This window comes from Sus scrofa, chromosome 13 (genome assembly GCF_054392235.1).
Source record: "Sus scrofa isolate SSC_HxYL_T2T_F1_AM1 chromosome 13, Sscrofa_HxYL_maternal_Yorkshire_Landrace_v2.0, whole genome shotgun sequence".
Classification (NCBI taxonomy): domain Eukaryota; kingdom Metazoa; phylum Chordata; class Mammalia; order Artiodactyla; family Suidae; genus Sus; species Sus scrofa.
The window spans coordinates 165,938,439-165,954,635 of NC_139395.1; the positions used below are offsets into that span (position 1 = coordinate 165,938,439).

The window sequence follows — 16,197 nt, forward strand, 5'->3', positions numbered from 1 at the left end:
CCTTCTGAAACTCTTCCAAAAAATTTCAGAGGAAGGAACACTCCCAAACTCATTCTATGAAGCCACCATTACCCTGATACCAAAACCAGACAAAGATATTACAAATAAAAAATATCACAGATCAATATCACTGATGAACAGTGATGCAAAAATCCTCAATGAAATACTAGCAAACTAAATCTAGCAATACAACAAAAGGATCATACACCATGATCTACTTGGATTTAACCAGGGGTGCAGGATTTTTCAGTATCTGCAAATCAATCACATGATACGCTACATGAACAAATTGAAGAATAAAAACCATTAAGAATAAAAACCTCAATAGATGCAGAAAAATCTTTTGACAAAATCCAACAGTCATTTATTATATACAACCGTTCAGAAGGTGGGCATAGAGGGAACCTACCTCATCATAGTAAAGGCCATATATGACAACATCATTTTCAACAGTGAAAAGCTGAACAAACCCTGCTAAGATCAAGAATGATATGAGGATGTCCTCATATCATTGAACCTTTTTATTTCTATGATGTCCATTGTAACATCATTTTCAACAGTGAAAAGCTGAACAAACCCTGCTAAGATCAAGAATGATATGAGGATGTCCACTCTTGCCACTTTTATCCAACATAGTTTTGGAAGTCCTGACCATGACAATCAGAAGAAAAAGAAATAAAAGGAAACCAAATTGGAAATGAATAAGTAAAACTATCACTGTCTGTAGATGACGTGATATTATACCTGGAAAATCCTAAAGACACTACCAGAAAATTATTAGAGTTCATCAATGAATTTGGTAAAGTTGCAGGATACAAAAGTAATACACAGAGATCTATTGCATTTCTATACATTAACAATGAAAGATCAGAAAGACAAATTAGGGAAACCATTTACCATCACATCAAAAAGAAGAAAAATACTTAGGAATAAACCTACCTAACAAGATAAAAGGCCTGAACTCTGAAAACTATAAGATGCTGATGAAAGAAATCAAAGATGAATCAAACAGAAAGATATACCATGCTCTTGAATTGAAAGCATCAATATTATCAAAATGACTATGCTATCCAAGGCAATTTACAGATTCGATGAAATTCCTATCAAATTACAAATGGCATTTTTCAAAGAACTGTAACAAAAAGTTTTAATTTGTATAGAAAGACAAAAGACCCTTAATATCCAAGGAAATCCTGAGAAAGAAAAATGGAGCTAGAGGTATCAAGCTTCCTAACTTCAGATTATACTACAAAGCTACAGACTTCCAAACTGTATGGTACTGGCAAAAAACAGGCCAGAAAGCCCAGAAATGAACCCCACATACCTATGGGCAACTCATCTATGACAAAGGAAGCAAGAATATATGATAGATAAAAGACAGTTTCTTCAATAAGTGGTGCTGGGAAAACTGCACAGCTACATGTAAAAGAAAGAAATTAGAAAATACTCTAACACCATACACAAAAATAAACTCAAAACTTTAGGTCTAATAAACGGATTAGACCTAAATATAAGACTGGATACTATAAAACTCTTAGAGGAAAACATAGGCTGAATATTCTCTAGAGTAAGGACAATAAAAACAAAAATAAACAAAAGGACCTAATTAAACGGAAAGCTTTTGCTCAGCAAAGAACACCATAAACAAAATGAAAAGACAACCCACAGAATGGAAGAAAATATTTGCAAATAAAGCAACTGACAAGGGATTAATCTCCAAAATATACAAACATCTTCTGTAGCTCAATATTAAAAAAACAAACAACCCAATCAAAAAAATATGCAGATGATCTACTATGAGGTACCACCTTACACCAGCCAAAATGGCCATCTCAAAAAGTCTACAAGCAATAAATGTTGGAGAGGGTAAAGAAAAAAGAACGCTCCTACATTGTTGGTGGGAATGTAAATTGGTGCAACAACTATGGAAAATAGTATGGGATGTTCCCCCAAAAAACAAAAATAGAACTACCATATGATCCAGCAATCCCACTTCTGGGCATCTATCCAGAGAAAACCATAATTCAAGGAGATACATACACCTCAATTTTCATTGTGACACTATTTATAATAGCCAAGATATGGAATCAACCTAAATGTCCATCGACAGAAGAATGGATAAAGAAGATATGGTACATGTGTACAATGTAATATTACTCAGCCCTAAAAAAGAATGAATTAATGACATTCGCAGCGACACAGCTAGACCCTAGAGATTATCACCTAAGTGAAGTCAGACAGAGAAAGACAAATATCATATGATAACATTTATTTGTGAAAAAAGGGATACAAAGGAACTTATTTGCAGAACAGAAACATACTCGCAGACTTTAAAAAACTTATGGATATCAAAGTGGACAGTTTGGGAGGGGTAGGGAGGGACTGGGGGTATGGGGGTTTGGGATTGGCATATGCACACTGAGGAACATGGAATGACTGGCCAACGGGGACCTACTGTTTAGCACAGAGAATTCTACCCAGTATTTTGTGATCATCTCTGTGGGAAAATAATCTTAAATGTGTGTACCTGTATAACTGAATCACTTTGTTATACAGCAGAAATTATCACAACACTGTAAGTCAACTATACTAAATGTGACCTTAAAAAATGAAAAAAATGGAGGCACACTCTATTACACTATTTAAGAAGTTAAACCTTCCAGATTCCCTCCTCTATTTTACTTTGCTGTACAATTTCCTCTCCCAACTCTGAGAGAAACCTAGAAGCTTATTTTTTTGGCAACACTAAAAGTAAGTTATCTAGAGTGATGATCCTGGCACAGATTAGAATTAGGGTAAAAGTTAGGATTGAGTGGTCCAATGCATACCTAATACTGAATACAGCCCCCCCTCCCTAATCTAGATCAGTCTACAGTGAACTTAGTTTATTAGCATGTCCATTGTTTAAGCTCTCAGAGCCTCAGATGAACTTTAGATCCCTGTCCCCCATTCTTAATATTAAACAGACATTTAGATATTACCAGCTACCTGAGGAAAGTTCCTATCATGGAAGATGGAAGTTAAAAAAAAAATGATCTCCCTCATAAAAAAGACATCTTGAAGTAAATAAGTAATATAGGAGGGGGGAGGAATCAACAAAACCAAATGCAATAAAATTATTATCATCCTCAGAGAAATAAGAAAATGCTACATCTGTAAAAGAGGAACCAGATGCCCTAAAAATTTAGAACACAAAGAGCTTAGAACTGTGAACATAACCAATGAAGTCATTATAAGATTAGAAGGTAGAGGAAGTCTCCTGAAAGTACATCAAAAAGAGAAGAGGCAGAAAGTAGATCAAAAAGAGAAGAGGCAGAAAAAGGGAAGAAAACAAAGAAAATGTGATAATAACCCCTGAAAATTGATGGGGAGAAAAATAGGAAACAGAACTGAAAATAATTCAAAATTATTCTAGAAAATTTCCCTGGAGTTTGTTTCTTTTAATCCCCTAACTCTATCTTGCCCCCTCCCCTGCTTCCCTCTCTTCACTGGTAACCACTAGTTTATCCTCTATATCTGTGAGTCTCCTTGTTTTATTGTATTCATTCATTTGTTTTGTCTTTTAGATTCTACTTATAAGTGATAACATCTTGTAAATTAACTATACTTCAATAAAAAAGAAAATTTCCCAGAATAACAGAAAGTAAACTGCAGATACTTACTGAATAGAAATAGTAGATGAAAATACCTACAACAAACACATTTCAAATTTCAAAACACTAGAGGAAAAGAAGATTCCATCAGCTTCCAGGAAGAAAAAGAAGATCAGAAGGGATGAGGACTCACAATGGCCTTAGACTTTGCAACAGGATCGCTGGAAGCAAAATGAAAATGGAGTTCAATCCAGAATCCTAAAGAAAAATGACTTGTAACCTATAATTATAGTCAAACACTCAAACCTTGTGAGGGTAGAATGATGTTCTCAAAAAAAAAAAAAATTTACTGCCTATTCACTTTCTCAAGAAGCTACTGGAGGAGTTGCCTTGTGGCACACTGGTTAAGGATCAGATGTCCCTGCACTGGCTCAGGTTGCTGTTGTGGCAATGGAAACTTTCACATACTGCATGTGCAGCCAAAAAAAAAAAAAAAAGCTACTGGAAATGTGCTCCACCAAAATTAAAGCAGAAACCAAGAAAAAGGAATACATAACAAGGGAAAAAGTGAGTTCCAAATATAAGAGGTATGAAGAAATTCTTAGGAGGAGACATCCCAAAATGCTAACTGAAAACTCGACTAGCTTGGGGCAATGAGAGTGTAAGCAGACATGTTTCAGGATATATGACCATGATCCCCACTGCTTTGGTGCAGTCTTTTACAAAATAAACACCTGGATGAATGCCCTGGAGAGCCTGGTCCAATAAGAATATGGTGATCTTGATCATTTACTGAAGAGTTTTTGGCTCTTTTCTCCAAGTCTTGCTGCCTATATCAACTGTGGACATTTATTTCATCACACTGAAGTTTCCTGCTTCCATTTAGTTCTGAGAGCTGAAAGAAGGCCATGGTGAGCTTAGAAGCAAGAAACCCAGGGTGGTTCATTTCACTCCTGCAGATCAGATGTTTAGTACCTGTTTTACACTATAGACCCTCCAAATTCATAGACTATGGTTAGCTTCAGATTTCTGAGAACTCATGCATGGTCTTCTCCCACTGAATCCCCAAGAAGGTCCTCTTGTAAACTCCCAAGAAGCAGAAGACTAAGACCCAGAGACCATTCAATTTATTTTGCCTTGGAGTACCTCACACAACTCGCTTTGTATTTGCCACACTGTGGGGAGGGGAGGCATGGAGAGGAATGCTTTGAAGCAACAAACACTGGAGGATTTTAAATTCTATTTTGTAACCTGAGTGGAGAATTCAAAGGGGTTTGTTTGTTTTTTGAATTGAACATTTATATTTTACAAGTAATTTCACATGCAAAAAAATAAAGGATAAAGATATGCCTATTCATACAGTAATGTTGGACTGTCAACTGGAAAAAACTTCTTGGATGACTTTTTGGCATGAATATCAAAAACCTTAAAACTGTGCATGTTTTTTAACACAATAATTATACTTCTAAAAAATATCTTTGAAAAGTTGGACAATGCCCAAAGTATACACAAAGATTTTGCTAAATCAGCAACTCAGAGTTAAAAATTAGGAATCCAAAACACCAGTTCTTATAAGATTAATTAGAGTAAGTGGGATATTCATACAATTGACCACTAGGCAGTCATTAGATATGATCCATTTACTGACACACTAACATGGATAAAATTCACATTACACTGGAATTACTTTAAAATACTTAAGCATAGACCATACAACATGTGTATGCACTGGTTTTAATCTACTGCTCAGGGGTGGTTAGTTAATATTTGATGAATCGTTCAGTGTAGGCACTGCAGGCATCTGAGTTTTAGAAGCAGCTACTGCAAATACTTCAATGATAATGAACTCCATCAGCATCGGAGGACTTGCCAACTAGCATGATAGATGCTAAAAATATTTACTCATTGATGAAAGGTACAAGCATATCTGCTTTTGCATAAACAGGAGTGTAATAGAAGCCTATGCCTACAAGATCCACTTACACTGGACTATTTCATCATCTGCCCCTGATAAACCTGCTGGGCAGGGAACTTTGAATACCTATGGGGTACTTCACCAAACTTGCAGGAACAGGTTTTGTGACTCTTTATGGTCACTTGCTAAATGCCTGTAGTAGCTGGGTATTTCTGAGATGCAGATGCCAAGAGAGTATTATTATAGGAAATTCACTGGGGTGCTCACCCATGAATGAGGGAAGAGGAGAGAGCTGGAGAAGGGAGAGAAGACCTTTAGACTAAGAAGTTCTGACACTTGTGAAGAAGACAGGGAGGGAAGATTGAGTGGGAAGAGTTTTAGATTACAGTGGGGTTCTAGGAAAGCTTTAACCAGTCTGATGGGGAGTTCTTATGCCAGTCGTCCATCTGGGGAGTCACACATAAAGCAGCAAAAGGCCTGCATTAACACTTCCAACTGTGCTCAGTGATTGGGAGCAGCCACGGAGAGCATGACATCAGTGCAAATGAGGGGGTAGATTCAGAGACACAGCAGCTGCACTGCCAGCCAATTACACACCCCCAGCAGGAGACCTGAGTATTTTCCTAGCTGTCATGGTATATGTGGCAGAATTCAGATTGAGGCAAACCATCTAGAAGAATGATTGTTAGCGCCCTCACCAATAATCATTGGAAACAAGAAAGAAAAAAACAAAAAACCAGGAAAAAGCATCTGATGATTGCAAAGAAGCCAAATTTGCTGCAATTTGTTCTCGACAATATAGTTAGATGTATGTGGTGTGTGTGTGTGTGTGTGTGTGTGTGTGTGTGTGTGTGTGTATTCAATGTGAACATAGCATGGTCCCAGTCTTTATTTTAAAGTCAATTACATTATATGGTGGGTTTGTTTTGTTTTAAGTATTTTACTAGAATTCCTTTAGAGACTTTGCCTCTTTCCCATCCACATTCTCAGGTCCTAAACCCCCATGCAACCATCTTATCAAGGCCTTTTCCTAAGGCACTGTGAGTAAGAAATAACTGGAATTTGTGGTGTGGGAGATGTGAAGAAGAAAAGAGCAAAGAAACTGAGAAAGAGCAAAATAATAAGGCATTCAGGAGCCAAAGGTCTTTATACTGCCTTGTGAGTGACACTGCATGTGTTTTGGAAAATGAGGAAAGGAGAAATAGGAAAGCATCCATAAGATGAGGAAAGAAATGTAACCATGGTTGACAACATCCCTGTGCAATTCCAGAAATCTTAGGATGTGCACTAAGCTTCCCACATGACTTGGGGGTTACAGTGGGTAGTTAGTACAAGCTGATTGGAGGTAGACTGTAAAAGGCAGGATCACCACACCTGACATCTTAGTTAAAAAACATACATAGACACAAAATATATTTGAGTAGAAAATATTTGAAAGCATGAATAAAATGCTAATATTGTTTCTTTACAGGAGAGGGTTATGAATGACATTTTTCCTATCTATATTTTCTAATTTTTCCACAATGAACATGAATTGGTGTAATGTGAAGAAAAAGATGTTTGGGGAAAAAAGTAATTTGAGTAATTACTTACTGCCAGCAATTAGACCAAACATTAGCAAAGTCAAGTCATTGTTTTCAGCACCATCTCCAACATAATTGGTCAATTATAAAAGAACTCCATGAAACAGGTCAATTTACCCCATAACCTATGGATGGTTTTGCAGCTAATTCATCCTGTGAGGCATATTTAGTAGACCACGTTAATGAAAGCAGACCTTTAGTTAAGATTTTTCTTTTCCCATGGCTATTGTTGATAACTAGCTATACCCTCTCTGAAAAGCTTTGAAACAGAACCATCTCTATTTTGCTTTATAAAGAGGGCTTAAGAAAAATAATGCTCCAATAAGGATTAAATTCAAAGTGGACTATAGTTAAGGGGAATACTTTTCTCAAGAAACAATCTCATTGGATCATAGGCTAAATTATCCTCTCAAGGACAGGACTCAGCAGGATTCTTCTGGTAAACTTTTGTACTATATATGTAAAATAACAAGGCACCTATCTCAATGACTGGGACATGAAGATATCGCCTTCTTTCCTTACTGCTACTCATATTTCCACTTGCCAGCTTAATTTCTAAATTATCTAGATCCATCGTTAATCAGCAGAAGCTAGCACTTTAGACCCATATTAGAGGGTAGCGAATGGTTGTATACATTAAAAAATACCTGGCTTAAAGAATGTCACAGAGATTCTAGGTCCATGCCATATACACTCCTATAGCCTTGTTAAGTTCTATCTTCGGATCAAACCAGATCACTGGAAGACGATGTTGCTACCATTGGCCACAGTGTCTTCCTATTAAAAAAGGTTCCCTTTCTTCCGGGGAGACCCTGCCCTAAACCAGGGTATGTGATTTGAGGAGAGTAACAAGACCTAGATTTCAATCTCCCATGAGCCATGTGCTTTATATTGTTTAATTTGAGTAATTACCCAGGGCAGCCATGGCTTATGTGCTTAGAAGACATTACCTTGGTTCCTGAGGAAACCCTATCACTAAATCAGGCTTCAACTCTAAACCTTTGTTATTCTTCTAGATGGCTCTCCAGCCATATTTGTAGAGGATCCTATGTAGATCAATGTTTCCTGCTTTTTGGATTTCACAGATCAATTTTTTTTTTAATTTTTGGGGAATTAATGTACGGTTTCCAAGTTTTATTAAAGAAATAAGGAGACTTGAAGTATGTAATTTACTGTGTATAGTAATTTTAACATAAAAGGCCAGAGTTCCCATCATGGTGTCATGGAAATGAATCTGACTAGGAACCATGAGGTTGTGGGTTCAATTCCTGGCCTCGCTCAGTGGGTTAAAGATCTGGCATTGCCCTGAGCCGTGGTGTAGGTCACAGATGCGGCTTGGATCTGGTGTTGCTGTGGCTCTGGCGTAGTAGGCAGTAGCTACAGCTCTGATTGGACCCCTAGCCTGGGAACCCCATATGCTGCGGGTGCAGCACTAAAAAAAAAAAAAAACAACCCAAAAGACAAAAAAAAATTTTTAATTAAAAAAAAATAAAATAAAAGGCCAATATTTCTCAAGAAATAAAATCTGTCTACTTAGACCCACATCCTTGTTTTGATAAAGCAAAGCTGGATTGGGATGTTGGGGAATTGTGGACATGCCCGCCACCACCTGACTTTGCAGTGTCCTGGGTACCGCTCCCAGGTTCTACATTCCACCCAACCTTCTTCTCCTTTTCCTTAACCTAGCTGATGCTTACTCATCTTTCAGGTCTCAGATTGGAAAGTCAGGGAAGAATGCTAAGCCAGAGACACTGAAGCAAATTTAAGAATTATTATTATTTCACTAATTAAGACAAAAGAAAAATACAATTAGTTGTAGAGCAATAGGTTTAATGTTTGTCACACCTATAGACTGTGAGCATCACAAGAAGAGCACTCATATCTGCATAGTTTTGCCTCCAGTACCTGACAGAGATATGGCTACATAATAAGTGCTTAAATATTTGTTGAATAGATTAAACCAACATTGCCTATATAACGTGCTCTCTTAGAGATCTGAAGAACCAGAAGAACTTGTTCTCTTATTTTGAATATTAAAGATTATACAATTTGTTTCTCGCCTTGCCTGGTTTCCTGGAATCTTAGACAGAGGTTTATATTTCATCACAGCAACTATGTTGACTTTCATGGCTGGAATATTTATTCTGTTTCCTCTTCCATATTTTTTTCATATTATTTTACCCTTTATTATAAGCTGCTCTAAGCTGTTTCAAATTCCTTTTCAGAAAGGTGCAGGGTGTAAATAAATAAATAAAGGTCTTTTAGTGTAATAGCTCACCTGTTCCTGAAATAAAATGCTGACATTTCAAATGTTCCTTATTGTAAAGGTTAGATGATTAAATATATTCCTCTTCTGCTACCTTAGATTACCCAAATAAACATCAACCACATTCAAACCACACAAACAGATCAAGCTTTTGAATGAAGGTAGTTTTAAGGGACAGCTATTTGAAAAACAAGAGAAAAGAAAATGCAGTGTATAGCAGTCTAGTTTAAAAACAACCAATCTTAAGAAAACTACCACATATATTTCTATTTATGCTTATTATATGTCCTTTTAAAACATCAAGAAAATCCAGCTGCCAGCTGACATACTTTCCAAATAACTTGAATAAGCCTCAAGACTCTCTTCTCTCATGAAAACCAGCCTCTGTAGGTCTGCTTTTAACATTCAAAATGATCAGACTAGCCATCCCTAGTTTGATAAATAATACTTAAAACTGGGCCAAATACCAATTAATCTTCTAATTCTACATTGTTTTCTAATGAAAAGGATTTAGCCCAAACTATACATAGGCTAATAATCCCTGACTAGCTTAATTACTCATCTAAGGCAGACATCACCTGTACTGCTTGGCCTAGCTTCATTTTCTCAGAGGAAAGCCCTCTGAGTTTCCAGAGGGAGAGTTCCTACTATTTAAGATAAATCACCTCAGTTTATCTAATGGCTTGCCTACCCAAACAAATGAAAATCCATAGAGTAGAAAGCTTCTTGGAATGCCAGCCAGCCCTGACCTGTCACATGACAGATGAGCTGTAGTGGAGGTTAACAGACTTGCCCAAGACCACATTGAGAATGAGCAGCAGTGAGGACAAAGTGCCTCCTCTGCACCTATAGCCTCTGCAGGAGATACTGACTAACAGGAGGATGAGCTCGGAGTCAAGTGATAAAGGAGCAAGTTGCACAGCCCTGAGGCAACACACTGACATGGCCCCCAGGCACAAGCTGAAGCACCAACAGACTATTATTCCCATTCTGTGTAATGGGAGGCCATGTTCTCTCTGTCATACCTAAGTATTCTCCAATTGCCAACATTCTTATGTCCAGAGCCACATAATGTGCACTGCATATGTATGAAATACCCCAGGCTCAGTTCTGACCTTGAGGTCAGCCACCTTAAATTTCATCTAATTTCACAGGGTGAGGCTCTGAAGGAAGACTTAATGCAAGTATAAAAGCATCATTTTTAACCCATCTAGGAAAATAAGGGCATTTGTTCTTCTGAAGAGCTGAAAAGAAATTTTGGCACAGAGCCTGGCATCTTTCTTGGTTGGCACAGCAACTTTGTATTCAGATGAGTAGGGGGGGCAAGCCCCAAATCCAGAGTGGCAGGCCCCTTTCCTGGTGGGGATACCTGAGCTTTGTTGTCAGTAACAGTAGATGTTTTAGCAGGAGGAAGGTGAGACCATGAGTTCTGGAGTTAGGCCTGGTTTTTTACTTTCAGCTCCAAAACTTACTAGTTATAGAACTTTGATAATATGAGTTATATATACTAGTTATAATACTTTGATAGTCTTTAAGCTCTTCTCTCATCTGAAAAATGGATATTGGGGGTAGAACTGGATACAAATAGTCTCTTTAATCCCCACCACAACCTGATGAAGTAAAATGCCTAGCTCTATAGTAGGTACAGAATTTAAGAAAAAGAAAAAAACTTTTATTGAAGTATAGTTGTTTTATAATGTACTAATTTCTGCAAAGTGACTCAGATACTATTTTTTATATTCTTTTCTGCTATGGTTTACCAAAGGATATTGAATATAGTTCCTTGTGCTATACTATAGGACCTGTTGTTTATCATCGTATATATGATAGCTTCCATCTGCTAATCCCAACCTCCCAATTCTTTCCTCCCTCCCTCTTGGCAACTACAAGTCTGTTCTCTATATCTGTGAGTCTGCTTTTGGTACATATTTTTTTTCACATCCTACTACCCTCTCCTTATTTTCTATTGTCTTTCCAGCTTGTCTTGTGACAGAAGGAAGTTGCGGGAGTCATGGAAAAAAGAGCTGTGGGTACAGCCAGTCTGGTCCCTAAGAAATCTGGTGCCAAGTCAAGGCCCTCCCCTTCTCCTGTTGACCCCCTTCACTCCCAGTAATATCCTTGTCATATTTAAAAATTGAGAAGCCATGACCTTCATGAACAGATTCTACCAAATGGTAGAAGGAAGCCACAAAATGGAAAAGAGCAAGTCTAAGGAGGTGGGAGTGGAGAAAACTTTTTTCAAAGAAAACAGTGCAGGACCATAGATTTGCTTTGCTCATGGTGACAACGTAGGCGCTCACAAGGATATGGAGTGTAGTTTGATGGCTGCCCCCTTCCTCCTCCACCACTTTTCTCTCTTAATCTCCTTGTTAAGACCACAGTTAGTACGAACTGTACTCATAGTACTTGTTAGAACAACAGTTTGATTGCCAACTTGCCAGTGTTGTGGCAAACAGAGAAAATCAGTCTCTGTCCCATACAGTCCAGTCCAGGAGAAATACGGGGATATACAACTACATGGAACATGGTTAGTGCTAGACTTTCACTAGGAACAATGTGCACTCAGAAGAGAAAGTGGTACCATCTCCGTGAAGCTATCCGGAGTCCCTCAAAGATATTACATTTGCAAATTAGGGAGAATTTACTTGGGGGATGGGGAGAAATGTGAGGGCTCTCATGAAGTCATTTTAGCCCTGCAAGGGGGTATGATGGGAGGTCAGTTCCTAAACACTCTCGGTCCCAATTTTCACGTTAGTCATTTAAGACTAACTTGCCTAAGGTCACAGAGATTAGTTTCTATGGTAGAGCCAGGCCTTACTCTAGATCAAATCTTTGCATCCTACATTTAGTAGCCTGTATGACTTCAGTACCTTAGCAAACCTCTTGCTCTGTCCATGCTGCAGCAACCAACTCTGCAAAGGTTTAACCAGCTGACTGGAGATGCAGCCTGGACTACCTTGTCCAGAGACCATATAGTACCTAGAAGTTCTGAAGCAGGAAGTGAGAGAGCCACAGGAATCCTCTCCCTATGCTTTCCCATGCAGTCACAATCCAAAAAATATGAAGGAGGAGATGTCCACGGGAGGACTGGAAGGGATAAATGCTAATGGTTCTGAAGCACCTTTCCTAATGTTCCTCAAAAGGTCCCAAAGAATTGAGCATGGTCACCAAGGTGGTGAGCTAACCAATAAGGCACTGGCTGTGTTGACCTTTTTTCTCTTGTTCCTGGTCTTCTTAGTCCCCCTGGATTTCAGTTTTACCTTCCTTTTTTTTTTTTTTTTTTTTTTTTTAGTCTTGTCTTCTGTCTAAACCAATCTTTGCTGTAGCCCGAGTCTCCCTGAAAGCAGATCAGAGGGTCCCCCTCAAGATTTCATCCATCTACCCTCCCTTCAAATGGTCCAAAGATTAATTCCTCCTTATCTAAATGACAGTGAGGAACTTATTTAAATTTCTGTGATGAAATGACTTATATTCTCAGTCTCCTGGATGCTATGTTAAAATGCTGCTACAAAATTTCAGTGTTGATGTTGCCTTTGTTTTCTATCAAGCTGGAAAATTTTGTCCCATGTTAATAAGGGTGGAAGACATGTTTTCATTAACTGAAGACCAAAATGACATGCTGCATGGAAGGGTCACTAGTATATTAAAAAATAATAATTTTGTACTAAAAATCATTTGAGTCATAAGGGGGATACAAGAGAATTTTTCTGAAAGAGGAGAACTTTGTTCCTATTCAAATATAAGAAAAATGGCCTTCATTTAATTGCCTCACAGAGTTTATATATCTAGTCTTAGATCAGACTCACATTTTTTAATCACCCCCCAGGTATGTTTACTCTTCAAAACCCTTGGGGCTTCCCATTCACATAGTCAAAAGCACAGTATTAGCTTTTAACTATAACATCTAGCCTTTCTAAACCTTCTTATTTTTATAAGGAACTGTTTTTTTTTCTACATATTAAAACTCTGAGTTCTCCAGCAACTGCAAATTCCTCCAAGAATCCTCCAGCTGTTGCCTTTTTCATTCTCACCATCACTAACCTGTTATGAACTGTAGTTGAAGCTCTGTTCACAACTTCCACTTAACCAGCTCATAAGGTTAACTGATTTTCTCCATGAAATTATACCTTCTTAGGTCAGGTTCCCTCAAAGCACAGCTAGAGTTGGGGATTCTCATGCAATTGATTTTCTAAGTGTATACTCTCAAGAAAAAGCTGTGAAGAAGTGAGAGAAGCAGGACAGAGACAGGAAAGAAGCCAAGGAAAGATGGGCTTGGCTAAGTCTGGTCTCTAAAAAATGGCACAGGAAGCACTGGAACATGAATGACACACTGGTCTTGGTCATCCTTGAGCAAGGGGTCAATATTTTATATCCTACTTGAATCAGTGATTGGCCATGGGCCATCCCCGGTGGGATTACACAGCCTCCAGGCATCTCTGGGCAAGGGCAATTCTCCTGAAAAGAGTGAGTTCATGAGCCAATTAACAGCTGGGGATGGGATCTACCTTCCCAGAAAACAAAATTTGGGCAGTACATCAACAGAGGCTACTGCTCATACTGACACCTGCCCATTGACATAGCTAGTTGTCTATGCCAAGAAAGAGGAAGAACCATAGGTCTTCCACAAAGAAGAAATTAATTACAGGAAATTGGCCACATGAGTGATAGGAGAGGTGGGAAGCAATGGGGATGAGTGAGGCAACCCAGTAGCAGTAACAAAAGCTGCTACAACCCACAGAGCTGGAGGGACAATGGAAAATGGTGTTAGCATTGGTGTAGGGGGCTGGAACCTTTAGGAGATGAAAAAGAAATACCCCAGGAAGTAATTATGGGGTAGGGAATAGTCTGGTTTCCCCCCTTCAGCACTCCAATTTTCTGCCTGTGATTTCTAGTGGCTGAACCTACAAAAAGCCAAAGGGAAAGGGGGCCAGGGAAATGGAGTTCCCATTTGTGCATCATATGTGTACTTGTGATGCACAGTGGACTAGGGGAAGGACAGAAAGAGAACTGAAGTCAACAGAGAGGTGACTAATACAGCTGCTACAGCATCTGGACACTTTTGTTCATATCAAATGAGACATAAGCTTACCAAGACAGCTGTGTGTCATCCACTTTCTCTGCTATCATATAGAATAAACTAGTTTGGAGACAGAGACATCTCTTTAGATGGGCCCAGAAGTAATAAAATTCATTCCAGGTCTTAGTTAATGAAGTCAAATGTATACCATGTGCTGCAGTTCTAGTTCAGTCCCTATTTGGAAGAGACAAACTTTGAAAGCTACAACACCTCCCAATGTTCATTCCCAGCTCCAAATGAAAAGAGACAGGGAAAAAGTGGAGGATTTTAAAGGTAACATTAAGAACTGAGTTCCACTTTATTAATAATTTTGGCAGAGGCTGATTTGGCAGGACCTTCCCTTTGCTTGAATTTACATTTTCCCTTTCATACATCTGGATAAATCATACTTAATAGTTGATATTACTTGTTATTTTCAAAATGTTAGTCATCATCTGAAGTGTTTTGCCATGCGCTAAATAACATAATTAAGCATTAACCAAAGGTTCAAATTTAGCGGGCACATTTACATGTGTCTTAATTATCTGTCAATTTGTGTCAGTACTTGGGACCACTCAAGAGACAGTTTAGGCAAAGGTTGTCCCTAGAGGCTTAACAAAATTATTATACGCTTATTAGAAAACACTAAGACAAAACTCCCAGGTGTTGTTCTCAACCACTTGCAAATAGCTAGAAAAAAAAATACAGGTTTGCTATGAGCAGAACAATTTTCCAAGTATAAATACTATATGCAGATGCACATGCCTGTTTCCATGTAGTAAACTGAGGAAAATAAATAAGAGAATTTTCTAAGTGTTCTCAACTCTTTATCTTTTTAAAACAACCTGGAAGATATATAAACTATAACCATCTACTAAATCCACAGTGCATTTTGGTGATGGCAAAATCTTACACAAGAAATAGTATTTGTATCTGGGCATGTTAGTACACAGTTGCCAAAAATCCATTTGTTAAAAAAAAATTGACTGAATATGCCTGTTAAATATTGCATTTAAAAAGTTGTATAAGACTAATATACTGGGGCAAACAACATAAAGCCAAATATTTACTATGTAACACACCGAGTACTTACATATTCCCTAAGTCCAAACTTTAAATGGTTTCTCAAGTTTTCAAATCATTCTCGAGTTGCACCAGAAGGGCAAACAGTTCTATATTTGCTGAGATGAGAAATCAAATCTATAATTATAATACACAAGCAAATCCATTCTCATTGCCAATATGGATGTGGGGTGCAGTTAATTTACAGTGATTAACAACTTTTGAGAATCAGAATTCAGACCATTATACTATAAAATTTCTCTTGATAATCCAAATGAATTATCCTGACTTGCCAAGAAATTTCAAAAAAACTAACAAGTAAGCCAGCTGATTTTTTCCAACAAGGAAGAGGGGAGCAACATGCTATTAATGCCAATAGAATATGACTGATGAAAATAACATAAGTATATTAACTTTTGACAGATTTTGCATTCTTTAAATTTTTTTTTGCCTGAAAGCAATTTAAAACATATATACTGCTTTTTATCCATTTAAGGCTTGCTTTTTCTTATAAATATTGAAATGGAATAAAATAATACACTTTATTAATTTAATCTAGAATTTTTCCTAGAAAAATATTTATGCCCTATTCTAGGTCTAGGAATAAAATTTGGGAATGATGGAAAGGGGAAAGAAAGTGCTAATATTTAAGAAATGTGAGGTATATAAATAAGCAGAAATGTGTTGCATTCTTATACACTCAAGTGTCAAAAGGAAAAATT

At 37.7% G+C, this 16,197-nt stretch overlaps 1 protein-coding gene across 49 annotated transcripts in view; it reads right to left on the reverse strand.

Moving 5' to 3' along the window:
• HHLA2 (HHLA2 member of B7 family) overlaps nt 1–16,197 on the reverse strand; it is a 140,132-nt gene that overhangs the window by 52,540 nt on the left and 71,395 nt on the right. For 14 of the 49 annotated variants that reach the window (XM_084991482.1, XM_084991494.1, XM_084991470.1 and 11 more), the window contains one exon: nt 3,663–3,814. The exons of the other annotated variants lie outside the window; for them this stretch is intronic. The gene's annotated coding sequence lies outside the window, so the exon portion shown is untranslated. The remainder of the gene's footprint in view (nt 1–3,662; nt 3,815–16,197) is intronic. 49 annotated transcript variants of the gene reach the window in all.